The following is a 15,883-nucleotide window of genomic DNA, read 5'->3' as shown; positions in this document are numbered from 1 at the left end:
TTCTGTATCAGCTGCGGTGGCATTAGCGTACGTTTCTGTATCAGCTGCAACGGCATTAGCGTACATTTCTGTATCAGCTGCAGTGGCTTTAGCGTACATTTCTGTATCAGCTGCGGCGGCATTAGCGTACATTTCTGTATCGATTGCGGCGTCAGTAGCGTACTTTTCTGAATCAGCTGCGGCGTTAGCGCACATTTCTGTATCAGCAGCGGCATCATTAGTGTACATTTCTGTATCAGCTGCGGTGGCAGTAGCGTACATTCCTCTAACGGCTGCGGCGGCCTTAGCGTACATTTCTGTATCAGCTGCGGTGGCAGTAGCGTACATTTCTGTATCAGCTGCGGCGGCATTAGCGTAAATTTCTGAATCAGCTGCGGTGGCATTAGCGTACATTTCTGTATCAGCTGCGGTGGCAGTAGCGTACATTTCTGTATCAGCTGCGGCGGTATTAGCGTAAATTTCTGAATCAGCTGCGGTGGCATTAGCGTACATTTCTGTATCAGCTGCGGCGGCATTAGCGTACGTTTCTGTATCAGCTGCGGCATCATTAGTGTACATTTCTGTATCAGCTGCGGCTGCATTAGCGTAAATTTCTGAATCAGCTGCGCCGGCATTAGCGTACATTTCTGTATCAGTTGCTGCGGCATTAGCGTACGTTTCTGTATCAGCTGCGGCGGCATTAGCGTTCGTTTCTGTATCACCTGCGGCGGCATTAGTGTACGTTTCTGTATCGGCTGCATCCGCATTAGCGTACATTTCTGTATCAGCTGTGGTGTCATTAGCGTACATTTCTGTATCAGCTGCGGTGTCAGCGTACATTTCTGTATCAGCTGCGGCATTAGCGTACATTTCTGTATCAGCTGCGGCGGCATTAGCGTACATTTCTGTATCAGCTGCGGCGGCATTAGCGTACATTTCTGAACAGCTGCGGCCGCATTAGCGTACGTTTCTGTATCACCTGCGGCGACATTAGCGTACGTGTCTGTATCAGCTGCGGCGGCATTAGCGTACGTTTCTGTATCAGCTGCGGCGGCATTAGCGTACATTTCTGAACAGCTGCGGCCGCATTAGCGTACGTTTCTGTATCACCTGCGGCGACATTAGCGTACGTGTCTGTATCAGCTGCGGCGGCATTAGCGTACGTTTCTGTATCAGTTGCGGCGGCATTAGCGTACGTTTCTGTATCAGCTGCGGCGGCATTAGCATACGTTTCTGTATCACCTGCGGCGGCATTAGCGTACGTTTCTGTATCAGCTGCACCCGCATTAGCGTACATTTCTGTATCAGTGGCGGTGGCATTAGCGTACATTTCTGAATCAGCTGCGGCGGCATTAGCGTACGTTTCTGTATCAGCTGCGGCGGCATTAGCGTACGTTTCTGTATCAGCTGCGGCAGCATTAGCGTACGTTTCTGTATCAGCTGCGGCGGCAGTAGCGTACGTTTCTGTATCACCTGCGGCGGCATTAGCGCTCGTTTCTGTATCAGCTGCATCGGCATTAGCGTACATTCCTGAGTCAGCTGCGGCGGCATTAGCGTACATTTCTGTGTCAGCTGCGGCGGCATTAGCGTACGTTTCTGTATCAGCTGCGGCGGCATTAGCGTACGTTTCTGTATCAGCTGCGGCGGCATTAGCGTACGTTTCTGTATCAGCAGCGGCATCATTAGTGTACATTTCTGTATCAGCTGCGGTGGCAGTAGCGTACATTTCTCTAACGGCTCTAACGGCTGCGGCGGCCTTAGCGTACATTTCTGTATCTGCTGCGGTGGCAGTAGCGTACATTTCTGTATCAGCTGCGGCGGCATTAGCGTAAATTTCTGAATCAGCTGCGGTGGCATTAGCGTAAATTTCTGAATCAGCTGCGGTGGCATTAGCGTACATTTCTGAACAGCTGCGGCCGCATTAGCGTACGTTTCTGTATCACCTGCGGCGACATTAGCGTACGTGTCTGTATCAGCTGCGGCGGCATTAGCGTACGTTTCTGTATCAGCTGCGGCGGCATTAGCGTACGTTTCTGTATCAGCTGCGGCGGCATTAGCGTACGTTTCTGTATCACCTGCGGCGGCATTAGCGTACGTTTCTGTATCAGCTGCACCCGCATTAGCGTACATTTCTGTATCAGTGGCGGTGGCATTAGCGTACATTTCTGAATCAGCTGCGGCGGCATTAGCGTACGTTTCTGTATCAGCTGCGGCGGCATTAGCGTACGTTTCTGTATCAGCTGCGGCAGCATTAGCGTACGTTTCTGTATCAGCTGCGGCGGCAGTAGCGTACGTTTCTGTATCACCTGCGGCGGCATTAGCGCTCGTTTCTGTATCAGCTGCATCGGCATTAGCGTACATTCCTGAGTCAGCTGCGGCGGCATTAGCGTACATTTCTGTGTCAGCTGCGGCGGCATTAGCGTACGTTTCTGTATCAGCTGCGGCGGCATTAGCGTACGTTTCTGTATCAGCTGCGGCGGCATTAGCGTACGTTTCTGTATCAGCAGCGGCATCATTAGTGTACATTTCTGTATCAGCTGCGGTGGCAGTAGCGTACATTTCTCTAACGGCTGCGGCGGCCTTAGCGTACATTTCTGTATCTGCTGCGGTGGCAGTAGCGTACATTTCTGTATCAGCTGCGGCGGCATTAGCGTAAATTTCTGAATCAGCTGCGGTGGCATTAGCGTACATTTCTGTATCAGCTGCGGTGGCAGTAGCGTACATTTCTGTATCAGCTGCGGCGGCATTAGCGTAAATTTCTGAATCAGCTGCGGTGGCATTAGCGTACATTTCTGTATCAGCTGCGGCGGCATTAGCGTACGTTTCTGTATCAGCTGCGGCATCATTAGTGTACATTTCTGTATCAGCTGCGGCGGCATTAGCGTAAATTTCTGAATCAGCTGCGCCGGCATTAGCGTACATTTCTGTATCAGTTGCTGCGGCATTAGCGTACGTTTCTGTATCAGCTGCGGCGGCATTAGCGTTCGTTTCTGTATCACCTGCGGCGGCATTAGTGTACATTTCTGTATCGGCTGCATCCGCATTAGCGTACATTTCTGTATCAGCTGTGGTGTCATTAGCGTACATTTCTGTATCAGCTGCGGTGTCGGCGTACATTTCTGTATCAGCTGCGGCGGCATTAGCGTACATTTCTGTATCAGCTGCGGCGGCATTAGTGTACATTTCTGTATCAGCTGCGGCGGCATTAGCGTACATTTCTGAACAGCTGCGGCCGCATTAGCGTACGTTTCTGTATCACCTGCGGCGACATTAGCGTACGTGTCTGTATCAGCTGCGGCGGCATTAGCGTACGTTTCTGTATCAGCGGCGGTGGCATTAGCGTACGTTTCTGTATCAGCTGCGGCGGCATTAGCATACGTTTCTGTATCACCTGCGGCGGCATTAGCGTACGTTTCTGTATCAGCTGCACCCGCATTAGCGTACATTTCTGTATCAGTGGCGGTGGCATTAGCGTACATTTCTGAATCAGCTGCGGCGGCATTAGCGTACGTTTCTGTATCAGCTGCGGCGGCATTAGCGTACGTTTCTGTATCAGCTGCGGCTGCATTAGCGTACGTTTCTGTATCAGCTGCGGCGGCAGTAGCGTACGTTTCTGTATCACCTGCGGCGGCATTAGCGCTCGTTTCTGTATCAGCTGCTTCGGCATTAGCGTACATTCCTGAGTCAGCTGCGGCGGCATTAGCGTACATTTCTGTGTCAGCTGCGGCGGCATTAGCGTACATTTCTGTGTCAGCTGCGGCGGCATTAGCGTACGTTTCTGTATCAGCTGCGGCGGCATTAGCGTACGTTTCTGTATCAGCTGCGGCGGCATTAGCGTACGTTTCTGTATCACCTGCGGCGGCATTAGCGTTCGTTTCTGTATCAGCTGCATCAGCATTAGCGTACATTCCTGAGTCAGCTGCTGTGGCAATAGCTTATATTTCTGTATCAGTTGTGGCAGCATTAGCGTACGTTTCTGTATCACCTGCGGCGGCATTAGCGCTCATTTCTGTATCAGCTGCATCGGCATTAGCGTACATTCCTGTATCAGCTGCGGCGGCATTAGCGTACGTTTCTTTATCAGCTGCGGCGGCATTAGCGTACGTTTCTGTATCAGCTGCGGTGGCATTAGCGTACGTTTCTGTATCACCTGCGGCGGCATTGGCGTACGTTTCTGTATCAGCTGCATCCGCATTAGCGTACATTTCTGTATCAGTTGCGGCGGCATTAGCATACATTTCTGTATCAGTTGTGGCGGCATTAGCGTACGTTTCTGTATCACCTGCGGTGGCATTAGTGCTCGTTTCTGTATCAGCTGCATCGGCATTAGCGTACATTCCTGAGTCAGCTGCGGCGGCATTAGCGTACGTTTCTGTATCAGCTGCGGCGGCATTAGCGTACGTTTCTGTATCAGCTGCGGCGGCATTAGCGTACGTTTCTGTATCAGCTGCGGCGGCATTAGCGTACGTTTCTGTATCACCTGCGGCGGCATTAGCGTTCGTTTCTGTATCAGCTGCATCGGCATTAGCGTACATTCCTGAATCAGCTGCTGTGGCATTAGCGTACGTTTCTGTATCACCTGCGGCGGCATTAGCGTTCATTTCTGTATCAGCTGCATCGGCATTAGCGTACATTTCTGTTTCAGCTGCGGCGGCATTAGCGTGCGTTCCTGTATCAGCTGCATCGGCATTAGCGTACGTCTCAGTATCAGCTGCGGCGGCATTAGCGTACATTTCTGTATCAGCTGCGGCGGCATTAGCGTACATTTCTGAACAGCTGCGGCCGCATTAGCGTACGTTTCTGTATCACCTGCGGCGACATTAGCGTACGTGTCTGTATCAGCTGCGGCGGCATTAGCGTACGTTTCTGTATCAGCTGCGGCGGCATTAGCGTACATTTCTGAACAGCTGCGGCCGCATTAGCGTACGTTTCTGTATCACCTGCGGCGACATTAGCGTACGTGTCTGTATCAGCTGCGGCGGCATTAGCGTACGTTTCTGTATCAGCTGCGGCGGCATTAGCGTACGTTTCTGTATCAGCTGCGGCGGCATTAGCATACGTTTCTGTATCACCTGCTACGGCATTAGCGTACGTTTCTGTTTCAGCTGCACCCGCATTAGCGTACATTTCTGTATCAGTGGCGGTGGCATTAGCGTACATTTCTGAATCAGCTGCGCCGGCATTAGCGTACGTTTCTGTATCAGCTGCGGCGGCATTAGCGTACGTTTCTGTATCAGCTGCGGCGGCATTAGCGTACATTTCTGTATCAGTGCGGCGGCAGTAGCGTACGTTTCTGTATCACCTGCGGCGGCATTAGCGCTCGTTTCTGTATCAGCTGCATCGGCATTAGCGTACATTCCTGAGTCAGCTGCGGCGGCATTAGCGTACATTTCTGTGTCAGCTGCGGCGGCATTAGCGTACGTTTCTGTATCAGCTGCGGCGGCATTAGCGTACGTTTCTGTATCAGCTGCGGCGGCATTAGCGTACGTTTCTGTATCAGCTGCGGCGGCATTAGCATACATTTCTGTATCGATTGCGGCGTCAGTAGCGTACTTTTCTGAATCAGCTGCGGTGTTAGCGCACATTTCTGTATCAGCAGCGGCATCATTAGTGTACATTTCTGTATCAGCTGCGGTGGCAGTAGCGTACATTTCTCTAACGGCTGCGGCGGCCTTAGCGTACATTTCTGTATCAGCTGCGGTGGCAGTAGCGTACATTTCTGTATCAGCTGCGGCGGCATTAGCGTAAATTTCTGAATCAGCTGCGGTGGCATTAGCGTACATTTCTGTATCAGCTGCGGTGGCAGTAGCGTACATTTCTGTATCAGCTGCGGCGGCATTAGCGTAAATTTCTGAATCAGCTGCGGTGGCATTAGCGTACATTTCTGTATCAGCTGCGGCGGCATTAGCGTACGTTTCTGTATCAGCTGCGGCATCATTAGTGTACATTTCTGTATCAGCTGCGGCGGCATTAGCGTAAATTTCTGAATCAGCTGCGCCGGCATTAGCGTACATTTCTGTATCAGTTGCTGCGGCATTAGCGTACGTTTCTGTATCAGCTGCGGCGGCATTAGCGTTCGTTTCTGTATCACCTGCGGCGGCATTAGTGTACATTTCTGTATCGGCTGCATCCGCATTAGCGTACATTTCTGTATCAGCTGTGGTGTCATTAGCGTACATTTCTGTATCAGCTGCGGTGTCAGCGTACATTTCTGTATCAGCTGCGGCGGCATTAGCGTACATTTCTGTATCAGCTGCGGCGGCATTAGCGTACATTTCTGTATCAGCTGCGGCGGCATTAGCGTACATTTCTGAACAGCTGCGGCCGCATTAGCGTACGTTTCTGTATCACCTGCGGCGACATTAGCGTACGTGTCTGTATCAGCTGCGGCGGCATTAGCGTACGTTTCTGTATCAGCTGCGGCGGCATTAGCGTACGTTTCTGTATCAGCTGCGGCGGCATTAGCGTACGTTTCTGTATCACCTGCGGCGGCATTAGCGTACGTTTCTGTATCAGCTGCACCCGCATTAGCGTACATTTCTGTATCAGTGGCGGTGGCATTAGCGTACATTTCTGAATCAGCTGCGGCGGCATTAGCGTACGTTTCTGTATCAGCTGCGGCGGCATTAGCGTACGTTTCTGTATCAGCTGCGGCGGCAGTAGCGTACGTTTCTGTATCACCTGCGGCGGCATTAGCGCTCGTTTCTGTATCAGCTGCTTCGGCATTAGCGTACATTCCTGAGTCAGCTGCGGCGGCATTAGCGTACATTTCTGTGTCAGCTGCGGCGGCATTAGCGTACGTTTCTGTATCAGCTGCGGCGGCATTAGCGTACGTTTCTGTATCAGCTGCGGCGGCATTAGCGTACGTTTCTGTATCAGCTGCGGCGGCATTAGCGTACGTTTCTGTATCAGCTGCGGCGGCATTAGCATACATTTCTGAATCAGGAGACAAAGCTTCAAATGGGACACCCTAACATTCCAGGAGCACCTGAAGCCTCTGAGATGCCAAAGAGAGAGGAAAGAGCCATATTTTGTATTTGTGCATAATTGTAAAAAACTGTTCAGTTTGCAAATTGAAACTATAGCGCTAAAAAACTCACTAACAATATTACTTTGCTTCTCAGAAATAAAAATATTAATTTCTGTTTATTCCTTTTATTTCTAGTGGCTGGGAGCACAAGCAGAATGAGCTCTGAAGGATCTCTAAGTTGGTCTTCAGCACATATAATAGAAGATAATAAGATCACTAAAGATTCTACAGGAATAAACCCTCATAGCCTAAACATATATTCAGTGATTCATAGTGCAGATATATCATCTGGTACTTCTTATCATGGGGTATGTTCTACTGACAGCTCAGATATTGCTCCATATACTTTCATGTTCTAAGTGTGGTCAATGTTTTTCATGTAAATCACATTTTATAGCACATCAGAGAAGTCACACTGGTGAGAAACCATTTCCATGTTCTGTGTGTGGGAAATGTTTTACATATAAATCATATCTTGTTAGACATCAGAGAAGTCACACAGATGAGAAACCATTTCCATGTTCTGAGTGTGGGAAATGTTTTACTGAGAAACGATATCTTGTTACACATCAGAGAAGTCACACAGGTGAGAAACCATTTCCATGTTCTGAGTGTGGGAAATGTTTTACACAGAAATCGTCTCTTGTTACACATCAGAAAAGTCACACAGGTGAGAAACCATTTCCATGTTCTGAGTGTGGGAAATGTTTTACACAGAAATCAGATCTTGTTACACATCAGAGAATTCACACGGGTGAGAAACCATTTTCATGTTCTGTATGTGGAAAATGTTTTACACGTAAATTAGGTCTTGTTTTCCATCAGATAAGTCACACAGGAAATAAGTCATTTCCATGCTCTGAATGTGGGAAATGTTTTCAACATAAATCTGTTCTTGTTAGACATCAGAGAGCTCACGCAGGTGCAAAACCATTTTCCTGCTCTGAGTGTGGGAATTGCTTTATATGTAAATCACATCTCGTTACACATCAGAGAAGTCACACAGGTGAGAAACAATTTTCCTGCTCTGAGTGTGGGAAAAGTTTTACACAGAAATCAAATCTTCTTACACATCAGAGAAGTCACACAGGTGAAAAACCATTTCCATGTTCTGTGTGTGGGAAATGTTTTACACATAAATCAGTTCTCGTTACACATCAGAGACGTCACACGGGCGAGAAACCATTTTCATGTTCTGTATGTGGAAAGTGTTTTGCACATAAATTATGTCTTGTTTTCCATCAGATAAGTCACACAGGGGATAAGTAATGTCCATGCTGAGTGTGGGAAATGTTTTCAACATAAATCTGCTCTTGTTAGACATCAGAGCTCACGCAGGTGAGAAACCATTTTCCTGCTCTGAGTGTGGAAAATGTTTTACACGGAAATCATGTCTTGTTAAACATCAGAGAAGTCACACAGGTGAGAAACCATTTCCATGCTCTGAGTGTGGGAAATGCTTCATATGTAAATCACATCTGGTTACACATCATAGAACTCAATAGGTGAAAAACTATTTTCCTTCTCTGTGTGTGAAATGTTTTACACGGAAATCTTGTCTTGTTACATATCAGAGAAGTCACATAGGTGAGAAACGATTTTCCTGCTCTGAGTGTGGGAAATGTTTTACACGGAAATCAAATTTTCTTACACATCAGAGAAGTCACACAGGTGAGAAACCATTTCCATGATCTGAGTGTGGAAAATGCTTTATACAGAAATCAGCTCTTGTTGAACATCAGACAATTCGCACCCAACAAAAGAAATGTCAGTATTGCTAAAACCGTTGGTATCGATAAGGTAATTTCTAAATACATGTAAATATATATTTAGAGAGTATAGTCAAAGGTAGATTTAGATCACTGACCTATGGAGGGCTGCTCAATGCTCCAGTCACACTATATTAACATATTATGTTGTTATTACCCTCTAGATATATAGTTGGAATGTGTGTTATCAGTATAAGTATAGAACATATCTCTTGTGTGTAACTTATTGCAGTTTCCTTATGCTATTACATATTGGCATCACTCTCCAAAACAGTAACAGATCATATTGGTATATAGGGTCTTATATAATATATTACCCCGGCTCTGAAGCCCCGGCCGTTACTCTACCCCCTCAACACCGGGGACCGTCTGAAGCTCCGCCCCATCGTGTTAAGCTCCAGTTCCTGGTCTGTCCATAATTGTGTCCCTACATGGCACCAAAGCTCCGGTTGTTAGATTCCCTGCTCATTCACCCCCCCCCCCCCCACAGAGATTTAAATGTCACACAGTGGTGACCGGGTGAAGTGCTAAGCTGTCTCATTGGGTGCTCTTGTCCAGGCTGCACCGTCCAGAGGTACCTGTGGATATAATAGTAATGAGGTACTGTACTGTTAGAGGGGAGCAGAACAGCAGGACAGGTAAGAGATGGGGGAGGTATGAGCTTCCTGTAACAAGTGATTCTCTATTGGGTCACATTATCAGAGTGCATTGGAGTGTGATCCTATAATAGGCAAATCTAGGAAAACATGTGTAGCTTTGCTCATTTATTCATGGCCCATAAATGTACCATAACACAGATTATATAGAGAGGGCTCTGTGTGTCAGAAGTAACACTGCTCCTTTGTAGGCATCTGCATGACATCAAACAAAATAAACAGAAAAATACTTTAATGCTTCTGTGTGTACCTGTGTTCATGTGTGTGTCTGGGTGTACCTGTGTTTATGTGTGTGTGTGTACCTGTGTGAGTGTGTGTGTACCTGTGTGAGTGTGTGTGTACCTGTGTGAGTGTGTGTGTACCTGTGGTCAGAAAAACACAGGCGTGTCTGGCTGTTTAAACGCCGTACCATGGGCGTGCATAAATTAGCCCTTGCGATCGTCTATGCTGCATTAGAGCTCTCTGCAAGTCAGGAGAGCTGCCGAGTCTGTGGCTGGTCAGACCTGCTGCAAGGGCAAGGTGGACGTTCAATGCATCGACAATACTGATATTTACTCAGGTAAGTGACATTGTACACATATGAGAATGCAGCGGTACGCTACCTTATACCCAGGTGGTCTCTGGAACAATTAACTTATTTTCACAGCTGCGTACAAAATCGCAGCTGCGATCGCATTTGTGTTCATCTCTGAATCAGGCCCTAGATGTGCAGAGTGCCAACAGCTTATGGTCTGATTTATCCAATTCCAGGAGCCATAGTGTGTGTACTTCCTTGTGGTCATTGGAGTTCTCTGTATTATATGGCACTCATTGCAATGTTCTCTGTAGTGTAGTGATGGTCAATTAGATGCTTGGTGTATTATATGACGGACACTGATGGCAATTACTGCAGTGCTCTGTATTTATGGTGGTCACTGCGATGTTCTTTGTATTATGTGGTGGTTACTGTGATGTTCTCTGTATTATATGGCGGTCACTATGATGCTCTTTGTATTATATGGCGGTCACTGTGATGCTCTCTGTATAATATGGCCGTCACTGTGGTGCTCTCTGTATAGAAAGGTGGTCACTACAATGTTCTGTTAACAGCAAGGTAGTTAGTACAGGCAGCAATACTTAGCCATTGAATATTGAGACAGCTGAGTCTGCATGTTCCATTGTAAAGTGTAGATGCTCAAGAAACACAGTCGAGTCTTCTCTTTACCCTGGGTAACGGAAAGCTTACCTTCACCCCTCTATGTATGTATACAAATACATATAAATATTCCCAACCCTCCCCACATATTAAAATTATATACCAGGTTTACCTATATATTTGCGATATACGGGTTAGAAAAACTGTTCCCTTATACACATTGTATTTTCCATTCTCCTGCCTACTCCTACACCTGCTGTCGCTCAGCTTTTACTGACATGTTACATATAACTTATCATTCCTGTGTTTCCATGTCTTATGTTTCTTGTCCATCCTGGAATGTTTTCGGGACTCTCCACCTCCCTCCCATATCCCTACTAGTCTCATTGTATTAGCTTGTTTGATATTTTAATAATTTTATCTTTTACAAACCTATATGGATCCTAGACTATTTCCGATAATTTCGTCCTTGCTCTGGACGGCCATGACCATTCCCCCCCATCCAACCCTCGTGGCTGGCATCGGACATATATGACCCCTTGGCCTACTATCTCCCTGGGTCCGATTTAATGGGCAGACTTCGATTTCTACTCTGTTCTCTTTTTGTTTTCTCCTCCCCCTTCTTTCTCTTTTTCTTACTCACTCTTTTCTGTTCTCTTGTCCAACATAGAGGCCCTACTGGTATTTCTTTGTATGTGTTTTCCTTGTTTTTTTGTATATGGTACGTGAGATTTTCTCCCTGAACACGAAGGGCCTGAATAGTCCCCAGAAACGATCTCTCCTGTTTCATATTCTCCAGCAAATGAGGGGTGACATGATATTAGTACAGGAAACTCATTTTGCTGGTAAGCATCACCCTGAACTCCATTCTAAATGATTTCCTAACACCTTTCATGCGTGCCATCCCACTCACAAAAAGAAAGGGGTGTCTATTCTTTTTGCACGACACCTTTTACACCCTCGGAAATAATTAAAGACCCTGAGGGCAGATACCTCCTTTTAGTTGGGACCTTGAACGGGATCCCATTCACATTCGTAAATGTATACGCTCAAAATCAATCTCAAGCTCCTTTTTTTCAACTCTCAATAATTTACTAGCTCTTCATAGACGGGGCATAGTGATTATGGGTGGGGACTTTAATGTGACCCTTGATTGCCACCTGGGCAGGACCAAACCCCTTCCTAAGCCCCTTCTACAATCTCACTCAAAACACTGCCACTCTAAATCTCCTTTTAACGCAACACCTGCTTTTTGACACTTGGAGAGTGAAAGAACCCACTGCTCGAGATTATATATATTACTCCCCCATACATGATGTATGCACAAGACTGGATATGATACTTCTGAATACTGAACCAGGCCAGTGTATATTGGACACTTCCATCCATCCTAGTACATGGTCCGATCTTTGGCCAGTCACAGTAGATGTCCCCGGCCCTCAAATAACTAACCGCCAGCCCTCATGGCATTTAAATGATAAAATCCTTAACCCCTTGCTCAAGACTCAATTGTCTGAGGAGCTAACACATTACTTTGCCTGCAACAAGACCCCAACCAATACCCCTATGATCCTTTGGGATACCCATAAGGCAGTTATGCGGGGTTACTTAATCAAAGCATCTGCCCATGCTACTAAGTCTAGGGCAAAACTTATCCAGGATCTCGGAGCAGATAAAATCCCTGTCTTTATTACACAATATCTCAGGTTCTCCCACGGATCTATCCGCTCTGTCGTCCGCTAGGGGCGAATTGAATATACTATTGACAGCTAAGGCCGAGAATAGTCTAAAATGGCTTAAACAATCCTTTTATGAAAAAGGGGACAAAGCCAACAGGCTTTTAGGTTGCAGTCCAAGATTGCTCAAAGTAATGTGCTCTCCATCCATTCCCCTACAGGACATATCTTACGAGACCCTAAACTTATTATTCAGGCTTTTTTAAAATTTTATAACAAACTTTATAATGCGTTCGGACCCTCTCGCCCACACTTGAGACAGAGATCCAGAAGTTTCTGTCACAATGCCACCTACCCCATCTATCGCTAGAAGCTGCTTCTGCACTAAATGCTAAAATTTCTGAGGAAGAGGTCACTTTCGCTTTTAAATCTTTGAAGAGCAGCAAAACTTCGGGCCCTGATGGCTTCACGGCTAGTTACTACAAAACCTTTCAACATCATCTTATACCACACCTGTCGGTCTTATTTAACAGCATCCTACAGGGAGCTCCCCTTTCTAAAACAGCTCTTGAGGCCAAGATAATCGTTATACGTAAAGAGGGTAAAGATACAACGAATTGTGCTAATTATCGACCCATATCTTTACTTTATGTGGATACTAAGATATATGCTAAAATTCTGGCCCTACGATTGAACAGCGTGCTACCACAACTCATACATAATGACCCAGTGGGGTTTATCCCTGGCAGACAAGCACAGGATAATACAAGACACATAATTAGCCTTACACATTCGATACATTCCTTGCACACCCCTGCTATTGTGCTTTCTCTGGATGCAGAGAAAGCATTTGATAGGATTAGCTGGCCCTTTATGTTTGAAACCTTGTGACATTTTGGGTTTGGAGGCGACTTCCTCACTGGGATTCAGGCCTTTTACTCAGGCCCATCGGCAAGGGTGTCTGTCAATGGACTTGCCTCTTGCTCGCTGGAAATTACATATGGGACTAGACAGGGGTGCCCTTTGTCGCCCCTGGTTTTTGCCTTGTCTATTGAACCCCTGGCGGTCCTTATTTGCGCTTCAGGGGATGTTACGGGGATTGTTGTAGGTGAGTCCGAGTACAAGATTTCGCTGTTTGCTGACGACGTTCTGCTCTCCCTCTCTTCACCCCATACTTCTCTTCCAAATTTATTCTAAATTCTCAATGCATATAGCCACTTGTCAGGCTATAAAATTAATTGGTCCAAAACTGAAGCTTTACCTCTCCATATTGACCCGGTCTGCTTATCACTCTTACAATCAAATTATACATTTTCGTGGCGGCCTACTAAGATTCGCTACTTAGGCGTCTTCATTACAGACCATTATAGCTCTCTTTATAAAGAGAATTTTATACCTCTGTTGGTGTCCATTAAAGCGGATCTGCACAGGTTGTAATCTCTCATCATTTCTTGGTTGGGTCGTATAGTGGTTCTGAAAATGAATATACTTCCACGTCTTCTATACTTGTTCCAAACTCTACCGATTAAAGTTCCAGAGTTGATTTTAGCGCTTTGTATGGAGGAACAAAATCCCTAGAACAGGATTCTCAACATTATGGAGGCATTCGGAAGAGGGAGGGGTTTCTCAGATATCCATTTATATTATTACGCTTCTCACTTCAGTCAAGCTGTTGCGCGGTTTGCCCCACCTCCTCTCTGCGATGGCTCCGTCTGGAGACAGATCTGAGTCACGCTACCCTTTTGGCCTCCCAACTAATGTCCTAAAACTTAGACTTCCATATATTGGTCTACATCCCGTCCTTAATTTTACAGGTCAGATTTGGGATTACTGTATCCACCGCTTTAAACTTCTCTCGTCTCCCTCTTCCCTTACCCCTATATGGGACAACCCTGCCTTTCCACCAGGTCAATCCTTGGTCCATGCTCACCCCTGGGTTAATAGGAATATCCGCTTTGTTACAGATATTTTGGATAATGATATATGTATGTTATTACCGGATATTATAACCAAATTTAATTTCCCTGAAGTGAGCCCCTTCTTATGCTTTCAATTAAGACATTTTGTTTCTTCCCTGACTAGCCTTATACCACTTTGCTCTTTGATCACGCTTGAATCTCTGTGTTACCGTAGTTCCCTAACTCAGGGTATTATATCCGTCATTTATTCTCTCCTTTTATCATGTGGGCATTCTTCTTCCCCATCATTTGAATTACAATGGGAAAAAGACATAGGTCCACCACCGGATGAGCAAACTTGGTCTGATATCTATCTCGCAATCTCAAAGTAATCTATTTTGACCCTGTTGAAGGAGAATGCCTACAAGGTCCTTTACAGATGGTACATGGTCCCTACTAGATTACATATGTTTCTCCTCGGTGCTGGAGAGGTTGCGGAGCTTTAGGCTCTTTTGTTCATTTCTGGTGGACTTGCCCTCAAACAGCCCGTTATTGGGATATGATCGCAGATTTGTTGGGTAAGGTAGTAAATGTTCCCATATTTAAAGACCCTTGGTCCTTCCTATTGGGTTTGCCAATTGAAACGTTAGATATAACTTCTAGTAAGTTAGTGGCTCAAATATTAAATGCAGCTAGAAGCCTCGATGCATTATATTGGAAATGCTTAGAAGCTCCCCCTCTCCGCCTAGTTATTGACAAAATTTGCCACCTGGCGAGTATGGATAAGATCATACTTTTCTCTTCTTTTTCCTTGTGTCTTTTTTCTTCATCTACTTCCGTTTTTGCAGTTAATGTTGTATAATTGTTTACAATATTTTATTATAGTATATGCGATTTTCTAAAATCATTATACCCTTCGGTTGTCTATTTGACCCAAGATGTCTTTCTTTTTGTATCTGAAGGTATATATTATGTATGTTTTACATATTCTAATTGAAAAATAAACTATTTAAAAAAAAACAATTATATACCAGGATGTGTGAGATCTGGGTAAATCTTTTATATTTTTAAATAAAAGCTGAACTGAGACCCCCAAGCCAGCTCACATACAGTATGCAGATCTACAAAGCAGTAAGTTAATATTTTCTGCCATGGTACATTAGTTCCATTGTACTGTAGCTATTTAATTTTTTTAAAAAGGCAACAGCTAATTTTACTGCAGTGGCTAGGGATGTTGGATTAACACTCATAGAAATATGCCAGTTATCAGTGAACAATTTTGGATTTTTTTTTTTTAATTAATCTAAATCTAATTAATCTAAACCATTCTAGCACTCAAAGAAAGACAGTATAGTTCTCACCCTTCAACAAAACACCCCAAATTTTCTTGTAATAGCTCCACTATAATGTGGTTTAAGGTAGGCGCCAACTATGACCTCCTCGGCACAGGCTACACCTCTGTTGACCACACCCACAAGTACTGGCCACCCCCACATCACTATTCACACATCTGCAGCGCTTGTCACAACCCCCTGCAGCAGTATACAATAGGCCCTTCATGAATTTCAGCTCCAGGCTCATGTGGATATTAATCTGGCACTGGCTAGGCCAATAACTAGGGGCATTTGTGCATAATTACACACTATTACCATATTTTTCACCTCCGTGAGAAATATGGTAATTTTTACTATCCCTTACTTGGGGATAGTAAAAATCTCAACTCTTTGTTTAATTGACAAA

At 45.6% G+C, this 15,883-nt stretch overlaps 1 pseudogene across 1 annotated transcript in view; it reads left to right on the top strand.

Moving 5' to 3' along the window:
• The window catches only part of LOC148512055 (uncharacterized), a 69,854-nt pseudogene that overhangs the window by 26,408 nt on the left and 27,563 nt on the right, over window positions 1-15,883 (top strand). Inside the window, exons 7-8 of the transcript XR_015880203.1 lie at window positions 7,145-8,099; window positions 8,348-8,715. The product of XR_015880203.1 is annotated as an uncharacterized LOC148512055 (transcript). The remainder of the gene's footprint in view (window positions 1-7,144; window positions 8,100-8,347; window positions 8,716-15,883) is intronic.

The sequence above is a fragment of the Taudactylus pleione genome, unplaced genomic scaffold, assembly GCF_031769625.1.
Source record: "Taudactylus pleione unplaced genomic scaffold, aTauple2 ptg000285l, whole genome shotgun sequence".
NCBI lineage: Eukaryota > Metazoa > Chordata > Amphibia > Anura > Myobatrachidae > Taudactylus > Taudactylus pleione.
Note: the sequence above shows the minus strand (reverse complement) of the source record. Positions and strands in the feature narration are given on the sequence as shown.